Source organism: Tupaia chinensis, unplaced genomic scaffold, assembly GCF_000334495.1.
Source record: "Tupaia chinensis unplaced genomic scaffold, TupChi_1.0 Scaffold000093_1, whole genome shotgun sequence".
NCBI classification, from domain to species: domain Eukaryota; kingdom Metazoa; phylum Chordata; class Mammalia; order Scandentia; family Tupaiidae; genus Tupaia; species Tupaia belangeri.
The window spans coordinates 11137130-11146389 of NW_006159555.1; the positions used below are offsets into that span (position 1 = coordinate 11137130).

Below are 9260 nucleotides of genomic sequence, written 5' to 3' on the forward strand. Positions count from 1 at the left end.
TCTCCTCCATTCTCCTCTCGGGATCTTGGGCACGCACGCACATGCACCCGACGTGAGTTTTAAGCCACCAGGTCCAGGACGCGAACCCGGTCGACTACGCAGGAGTCCAGCGACATAGTCATTACGCTAACTGCTGGTTCCTGATGCCCTGAGATTGACCTGCCATGTCTGGGCCCCCAGCACCTACCTTTTCACCACTGGCTGCACACTGAGCTCATCAATGTCCTCCTTCTCCAGGCCAAACTCTTTCTGGGACTTCCAAAACCAAGGAAGTGGGATGATGTGACAAGACTGGATTCTAGAAGGGTAAAGGGCACAAATGAGAGGTCACAGAACAGCCACAGGCCTTGGTCCAGCACAGAGTTCATTCCACACTCACATCTCCACTGTGAGAAGGGAGACTGAGGCAAACATCAGACAATCCTCTGAAAGAGAAAAAATTGGGAGTACAGACTCCCTCCAGCACTCCTTGCTGACTTCAAGTACTGAACCACAAGGACAAAGAGGTGCCACACATAGACACACATCCACAGACAATCCAAAATTCCCACACAGCCAGTTCACAGACACAGGCGCCTCCACCTCACACATTCTCACATAACCACTCACAGGGTAATAGTCATGACATAAACACCTACCACCATAACATCCTGTTCCTTATCACTACTATAATTTATTGAGCATCTCTTATGTGCTAGAACTGTGTTAGATGCTTTATATGCATTATCTCATTTAACTCTTATGACTTCTCCCTGAGGTAGGTTCTATTATTCTTCCTCTGTGACAGCTAAGAAAACAGATTCAAGGTGGTTAAATAACTTGCTCAAGACCACAGAGCTGGGCCGGCAGGTGGCGTGGTAGTTAAGGGCACTGAACTTCCGACTGTGGTTTGAGTCCTGGACCTAGTGGCTTGCTTGCTCTCTCTCTCTCTCTCTCTCTCTCTCTGTTCCTCCCAAGTTAAATTAAAATAAATAAATAAAGTTAAATTAAAAAAAAAAAAAGACCACAGAGCTGATCAGTTCCAAAGCCTAGATTTGAGTCCATATCTACCTCCAAATCTTTTCTACTATACCAATTTGCCTCTGCAGATCTCTTGCCCAACTGCATGGTGCCTTTTCCCAAAATACTAATAACAGCTAGTACTTGTCCAAGGTCTTTGATTAACCAGACATCATGATAAGCACTCACCTTACATTTTGTATTGAATCATCAAATAATCTTAGGAAGGAATCCTGTCTCCATTTTACAGATGAGAAAACTGAAGCTCAGAGAGCAAAAGCAGCTTGCCCAAAGCCACACACCTGGTAGCTGGTAAGGGAGTTGGAGTTGAACTCAAGGATATCTTTAAAGTCATTATTGCTAATACAGACCTCAGCCATACTCAAGAGACTTCTCACCGTCTACAAGACCCCAGGAGATCCTCAGGGTTCAAGGGCCCCACTCAAACAGGCCCCAGTTGTATCTGCCAAAGATATGATTAGGTGCCTAGACACATATCTATAAGGGAGGGACTCCATGTCATCCAATCCTGCCCTGAGAAGCACAGACACTACCAAGCAACAAGAGATAGCCAGAAACTAACACAAGGCATTACACGCAGGCTGGCTAATGGGACAGACGCAGACACACCAAGACATAGACCCAAAGAGAGGGAGAGAGAAGGGAAAACAGAGACAGAGAGCTACACATCGGGCCAAATAATGATAGTGGGAAAAGGAGACAATAGAGGTAAAGGAGAGTATAGGCTGACATGAAAAAGCAGACAGATTCACACCAATACGAAGACATAGAGGCACAAAAAGACTCATTCAACCTTCACAAGACAAAAATTGTGAAAGCAAGTCCAGCTCAGCCTGTGTGTGGCATATGTATGTGTGTATTCATGTTGAGGGAGAAGCATGCAGAGTCTGTATCGCCACACACATTACACCAGCTGCTTCCAGCAATTTCATCTGATTAATAATAAATGCCCCGTAATTATAGTCGCTCCCCTAGCCTTTCTTCCTGTTTTTTGTCAGCTGCCGCCAGGCCAGCCCCCCATGGACCCCGGCCCCCTCCATTCTCACCTGCTGCCTTCTAGGAGGCTGAGAGAATGTGAGTTGATGTAGGAGACCAGAGAGAGCGATACCCAACTATCTTAGATTAATGCCCTTTGCCTCCAAGCAAAAAGTTATCTTTCTTAGGTCTCTCTCATAACTCACCTTGACTGAGGATAACCTGTGACCTCTAATATGGCCTGGGGGGTTCATGTCTGGAATACAGGAAGATGAGTTCCCGTTGCCCACTCTTTATCACACATTGGCTGCAAGAAGTGTTCATCCATGAACTTTCCCTAGACTTGAAACCCCACAGACCCGAAGAGAAAGAGACCAGAAGAGAGGCTCCCACCCCATCATTCCAACCCCAGGCAGCCCAAGTCTCTGTCCACTTGCATACCCTGAAGCTTTGGACACTTGGTGGCTCCACCTCCCCATTCCTGAGCCCCCAGGTCCACCTCCTTCCAGGCCTCCCACTCTAGCTCTCCAAGGGAGCTCTATCAGAATCAGCTGCGGGTTTGTGCTGATCTGTTTCTAATCGCTGGGGCCTGGTTCACGCTTGCCCCCCCCCCCAATATTGATTCCATTATTTGGAGAGTCATTGACGTCAGGGGCCTGGATGGGTGCCAAAACCGCCTTCTTTCCCGGCCTGGGCCAGGGCCCAGCCCCCCCAACCCACAATTTCACGGAGGGGCCCAGAAAGGTCAGCTCATAGACCAAGGTCACATGGCATCTGCCCTCCTATTCTGGGCTTCTCTTGCCTTTTTGGGACCACCATGCAGCTCTCTTCTGGGGAGAGGGGTTATACAAGGGCCTGGGAGTCAGAAATGAGGTGGGGGGGCTCTGAAAAAGGGGATCTAAAGACTCTTGCTGGGGACTTTGTCTTTAAGGAAGGACTCTTGAGGACATAGGAATGAGGGCAGTATCTTAGAAAAGGGTAGGGGGGGAAGTCTGTTTTCTTTGCCACATACTGACTGACTGTAGCATATCCTGAAGTGGAATGGGAAATGGTTTCTACTGAATACTTGCTTTTGATGTTTGATATCATATGTATCACTACGCTCCCCACAAAGGAATTTCTCTACAATGTAGGATAACAGATTACCCTAAATGTTGCCACAATTTGACTAACTGGCACCACTAATTCTACAAATCTTGCTCCATATCAAACGAAGGTTCTGTCTCCTGGGCATCTCCCACCCCTACTGCCTCAGTTTTCCCACCCTCACAAACTCTCCCGGTGTCTCCTGGCTCTTGAGTGAGTCTCCCCCTTCTCTAGCCTATCAAGATGCAGCCACTGCTACATTAGTGCATGCCAGCAACTCCCAGGCTCTGACAGAGTATTTTTAGGATCCGAACCCTGTGTTCTTGGATAGACATTAATAACCGATACAGACTGTTCGTGGTACCCTCAGTAGCTCTACAGCCTCCGAGCCCAGTCTGGGAAGCTCAGAGATGGGGTCCATTCCTTTGATTAGAGTCTAAAAAAACCCACCAGACCTCAAGAGAGGAAAGGACATGTTTATAACTGCGAGAGAGAAAAAGGTCTTTCCCAGCTTCTCAAAAATCGTGAAGCTGGGGGGAACCAGCAGTTAGCGTAATGGCTATGTCGCTGAACTCCCACATAGTCGACTGCGGTTCGTGTCCCGGACCCGGTGGCTTAAAACTCACGCCTGGCGCGTGTGCGTGCGTGCCCAAGATCCCGAGAGGAGAATGGAGAAGGGATTGCGGCGTGACCATCCCCCCTGGGGGGTGATTTCTCATTTTCTGTCTCTATGTCTCTCTGTCTGGCGAGTGCACGCGCCCTACAATGAAAATCTCTCAAAAAAAAAAAATCGTGAAGCTGGGGAAAGGCCAGAGTGACCTCCAGCCTCTGCTACAGAATTGGCATTACTAAAAAAAAAAAAAAAAAAAAAAAAAATCGACCTTCCTTCCTGCTTCAGTCTCCCCTCCCTAGACCTTTCCAAAGAACAAGGCACCCATCCTCTCCTTCCCTAAGTGAAGGGAAGTCCCTCCCGTAGTCTAGCCTGCAAACCACAGAGGGTTTCTTTGAGTCAAATAGAGGTGTATGACAGGGGCTGTTAGGTCTCCAGCCACAAACCCCATAAGGTCTCCTCTCCCCCGATCTGTCCCACTCAACGATTCACTCACACAAGAGGGGAGAGAAAGAGAAGCACCCTCAACCAGGGTCTCATCTTGCCATAATCAGCCCTCCAGTTCCTCTGGATCCTGGGTACCCAGTGTGTTTTTAAGCCAACCTGTAAATCTAAAGAAGCCATGGGCCATACAGGTTCTAGGCAGGGCACTTGCATTACTGCTGTGCCACAGTGACTGGAACCATTTTGCAACACTTATTGAATACCTACTCCCCACCTGGCACTGTGTGGAGAGCCAAGGACATTGTCCTGCCCTCAAGGAGCACTCAGTCTGACGGGAGAGAAAAAGAGGTATAGTACTGTTTACTCAACACTGCCCTCCTACTGTGTGCCAGGTGTGTGCCAGGGGTGGGGTACAGTGATGAGTAAGGCAGACCCTGTGCCTGGGTCCCACAGAACTCACAAGCAACTACTATGCAACCATGCCCAGCACTGTGCCGGGAAAGCACAGGCAGGGTATGCACAGCATAATGACTGCCCTGGGTCTGTGGAAACCTGCCACCTGAGGATTCAGGACTCTCCTGTCCATTCATAAACCTTAGGTGGGCTCTGGCACTGACACGGTCACCACCAAGTCTAACTTCAGCTCCCCTACTGTAGCTCTAGCTCCAGCTTCTGGGAGCTGGTTCTCCACAGCAGCACAGTCTAACTCTCCCCACATCTGCTCCAGCTCCTGCTTCCACCCCTTGGCCCCCAGAGCTCCTGACTCTGTGCCTTGGGGCTCTCTTTGCCCTCTGCAGAGGTAAAGGGGAATGATGACCTCAGCACTCTCCAGCCTCAGGGACCACTTGCCTCCCCAGACCCTCCTCACAGGAAGCTGGGAGCCCTGTGGGTGTAGTCACCCAGGGCCACTGGAGTTTACACAGCTGATGTCTCCCCCACTCCCCCACCCCATGGTGGGTCTGGAGGAGGGGTCAGCTCTCTTCTCAGTCTCCTTGCTCTCCAGGACCCCCCAAACCAGGCACACATGGTCCCCCACAACCCATCTGCATTTCAAAGAAAATCCACTCCATATGTTTCCGATTCATTTACACTTCAACTCGCCATGGGGGGGCAGAGAGCAGGGCCCCTCTCCTCCAAGCCCCCTACCCCCAGAAGGGGGCTGGAGAGCATGTGTCCCTTTCTGGGACAGGGAGCAGTTTCAGCACAGCCATCTCGGCCTGGGGGGAGAGGGGGACTGCAGGGCTAGGTCCCTACTCTGCAGACTCCCATGGGGGACAGTGTACCTCAGCATACCTCAGGCAGCCCCAGTCATGGGGCCTCCACAGCAGAAAGGCCTGTGTCTCTAAGGCAGGTGAGTCCCAAGACTGGCTGCACTCTAGGCCCCCCAGGACCATTACTTGTCTGGGGAGTGGGATGGGGAGCCCGGGACATAGCTCTAAAACCAGGCTAAGGGCTCAAAGGGCATTCCAACAGGTGGCATAGTGCTTAAGATGCTAGACTCCCACATGGCCAACAGCAGTTCGAGTCCCAGACCTCGGGGGGCTTGAAACTTATGCCGGTAGGCACATGTACGTGCGTGCCCAAAACCCTGAGAGAAGAATGGAGGAGACTGCCACGTGGCCATCCCTCTTGGGGGGGGGGGGGATCTCACTTTCTCTCTGTCTCTCTGGCAAGCCCACAGGCCCTATAGCAAAACTGTCTCAAAAAAAAAAAAAAAGGCATTCCAGGAGACATTGTGAAACTCGGCCCCTCCTCCTCTCCAGCCAGGCAGAGGAGAGAACAGAGGGTGGGATCCATTCTAATCTCCTCCAGCTAACTTCTCACCATGGATTTGGGACCCGCCATCTCTCTCAGAATCACAGATTCAACACCCTGGAAGGGTGACGGGTGGGAGGTCTACTCCCCAAATCAGTCTCCACAGCCTGCCCATCCTAAGGATGATTGATAGCTGGGAGCTGTCTTAAGAGGACATGTCTTGTTTCCTCTCACCTGGCCCTCTTTGCCACGGGAGTATCCACAATGATTGAAAAGGGATGTGCATGTACATTGTGGACTCTTGGGACTCATATTACCCTGTACCAAACGGCCACTCAGACCTCCCTGCCAAGCCTCCTTGTGGAAGGAAAGGCAGAGAGCTTTGACTGATCGTTTTCCCGCCACTCCCTCCATCAGCCTGCAAGCCAAGTGGAGGACAGAAGCTCCTGCGTACTGCTTCCCCTCTCCACCTCTGGGAAACAGGTCTTGTAGCAGTCTCTCTACCTCACCCCAGTTACCCTGATACACACCTCAAGCCAAAGGAAAGCAAAGGCATGTTTGTCTGTGAATCTTAAGTTCCAGTTGGACTTTAAACATCACAATCTTAGTGGGGTGGGGGTGGGGGAGCAGATCTGAATGAGAGCCCCAGGATGGACGTGTGCGTATAATGTAAGCACCAGGGTCTAATGTCAGTCTGGGTGTGAACTTCAAGAAGGAAGTATAGGTTTGAGTTGAACCCAGGCCCCAGGGTATATCTGTATGCAAGCTCCAGGACTGAAGGATAAGTCTGTGTGTCCCAGGATTTCAGTCCAAGTCAGCGTAAGCATTAGACTTCCAGGGTGAGTCCAAGCGTGAGGCCTGGTCTTAAGGGCGTTCCGAGTATGAGATAAGATTCCCATATGTGTTTGAGTGTGAGCATTGGGATCCCTTTTAACATCTGAGTGTGAGCCCCCAAACTGCCTAGGTAAGTTTGAGTGTGAATGCCAGGATCCTAGTGGATGTTTGAGTGTGAACAGTGGGTCTCTGAATGATTCCAGAAGGGAACTGAGAATCTTGAGTGTGAGCACTACAGTCCTAGTGCAAGTCTGAGTGTGGGCTCTGATATCTTAATATGATTGTCAGTCACAGGATCTCATGTGAGTCACCAAGATCCTGATATGAGTCTTAGTGTGTACTCAACATTACCCTTGTGAGTCTGACCCCAGAGTTCCCACATGCACCTAAATGTGAACCCAAAGTCCTAGCATAAATCTAAGGGAGACTGAGTCCTCGTGTAAGTCTGAATGTGAGTCTCAGCATGGAAGTGTAAGTCTGAGTAAGAGTTCCAAGGTGAAAGTGGGATTCTATTATGAACACCAGTGTCATGAGTCCCTGAGTTCAAATGAGAGCCCCAGGGTCCCCATGTGAGTTTGAGTGTGAGCCCCTAATCTTAGTGTGACTTAGAGCATATGTCGCAGAATCTAAGTGTGAATCTGAGGAAGCTCCAGAGTTTTCGTGTGAGTCCAAGAGTGACCTCCAGGTCCTCAGTGAGATTCTGAGCTCTAGGTTTCATTGTAAAGTCATGAACTACAAGATAAAAATGAATCTAAGTGTGAACCTGTAGTCCTAGCATGAGTGCAAATGTGAGCAAAGTCTTGAGTGTAAACCTCAGGACTGAAATGTATACCTGGATATAAGTCCCAGGTGTAAGTGTGAATCTGAGTGTGAGTCCTACTGTCCTGGTGTAATTCTGAATGAGAGCCCATCTGAGGATGAGTGTAAGCCCCAAGACCTTAGAATGAGTTTAAGTGTATAAATTCCAGAGCCCCAGGAAGCCTGGAGTATGAACTTTACACTCCTAGTCTTTGCATAGGCTTAGGATCTCAGTTGGAGTATCAGTCCAGTCAGAGTGAACCTTAGCTCCACTCACCAATACTGACTAGAAGTCTCAGAAACCAGCAGAGAGGATTTGTGTAGCTTGTGACAGTAGGGACAAGGGTATGTTTGAGACACACCAGCCCCTCCATCCCCCAAGTCCCGGTTAGCTCTACATCCCTGGGAATATCCAGTTGTTTGAGTTCCATTCCCATACATGCAATGGCACGCCATCACATCCAGAGTCAGACACACAAAAAAAACACTCAATGTTTCAGGCCTCCTGGACACACAGCAATTACAGATGCACAAACACACCCAGCTTTCAGCCTCTCACCACCTCAGTGATTACAGCCACACGAACACCCCCAATGACACAGATGCAAATATACCAAGTATTACAGGCAAAACAACTAGCGTTAAGACACACACTCCTACAGCAGCATGCAGACACACACCCAGCGTTGCAGACAAGCTGCCAGTCACACAGACACACACAGACGCTTCTCAAAGAGAGAGACTAGACGGAAAGAGAAAGAAAATCCTGAATTTCCAACAAGGCGTGAAATAGTCCTGCCCGCCTGAAGCTACCGGAGGGGGGAGGGGGCCGAGGAAGCTAGCGAGCTGGACGAGCGAGCTAGACGCTGAAGCAGAGGCTCAGGAGAGGAGAGGAGAGGAGCCCAAAAGGAGAGCTGTCCGTCTGGTGACCTCCCCGCGGCCCAACCCCCACGCACGGGGAGATACACTACTCGGATCAACACAGGGACACCCAGGCTGGCTCACACGGAGCCGCACTGGAGACACACACGGGCAGACTCACAAAGACACCTGGGGATACACCACAGGCGGACTCACATAAGCCAGGACTTACAAAGAGACACAACTGGGAGACCCACTCCATGGAGATACATCCAGGCGGATGCACAAGAAAACCACAGGCAGGCTCACGGCTAGACACACGGTCACAGACAGACACAGTACACACGCACACAGGCGGGTTCACACGGACACATATGCACTGGTAGACGCGCAACCATCCATTCACACCCCTGGACGCTTTGAAGTCTAGATTTCTGCCCGAGAAAGAAGCCGCCTGTGGACGCGCGGGGGCCACTGCGACCCTCAAGTCCTAGAATTTTCCCAGACCTCGCCCGTGCGGGTGAAGGGTGGGGAGAACAGGGACAGTAGGACGTACCACCCGGGCCACCTCCTTCCAGCCGATTGTCCGGCCCCACCATCACCACGCCCAACCCCCGGCGCGCCGGGACATGGGGGGGCCGCTCCTCCTGCGCCCCTGCCCCCGAGTTTGCGGGCAAAGTTTCTCGTGAACTTTCCTGTTCCCCGCAGCCGCGGGCCCACGCGTGTCCCCTTGCTCTTCCCGCGCGCACGAGGGCCGCCGGTCCGCCCGAGGGTTTGAGGGTCTAAGCGGCGCGCGGTCCGCCGCGGGGTACTCACCGCGCCCTGGGGCCACCCGGGCTCCGCGCGGCGCCCTTCGACCGCCTTCCGCAGGGAGCGC

At 51.3% G+C, this 9260-nt stretch overlaps 1 protein-coding gene across 2 annotated transcripts in view; it reads right to left on the reverse strand.

Annotated features, from left to right (window-relative positions):
• The window catches only part of CNTFR (ciliary neurotrophic factor receptor), a 40678-nt gene that overhangs the window by 30866 nt on the left and 552 nt on the right, over positions 1-9260 (reverse strand). Inside the window, exons 1-2 of one of the 2 annotated variants that reach the window (XM_006143131.2) lie at positions 9200-9260; positions 188-298 (exon numbers count right to left, since the gene is read on the reverse strand). The gene's annotated coding sequence lies outside the window, so the exon portion shown is untranslated. The remainder of the gene's footprint in view (positions 1-187; positions 299-9199) is intronic. The other variant, XM_006143132.3, reaches the window with a different exon arrangement.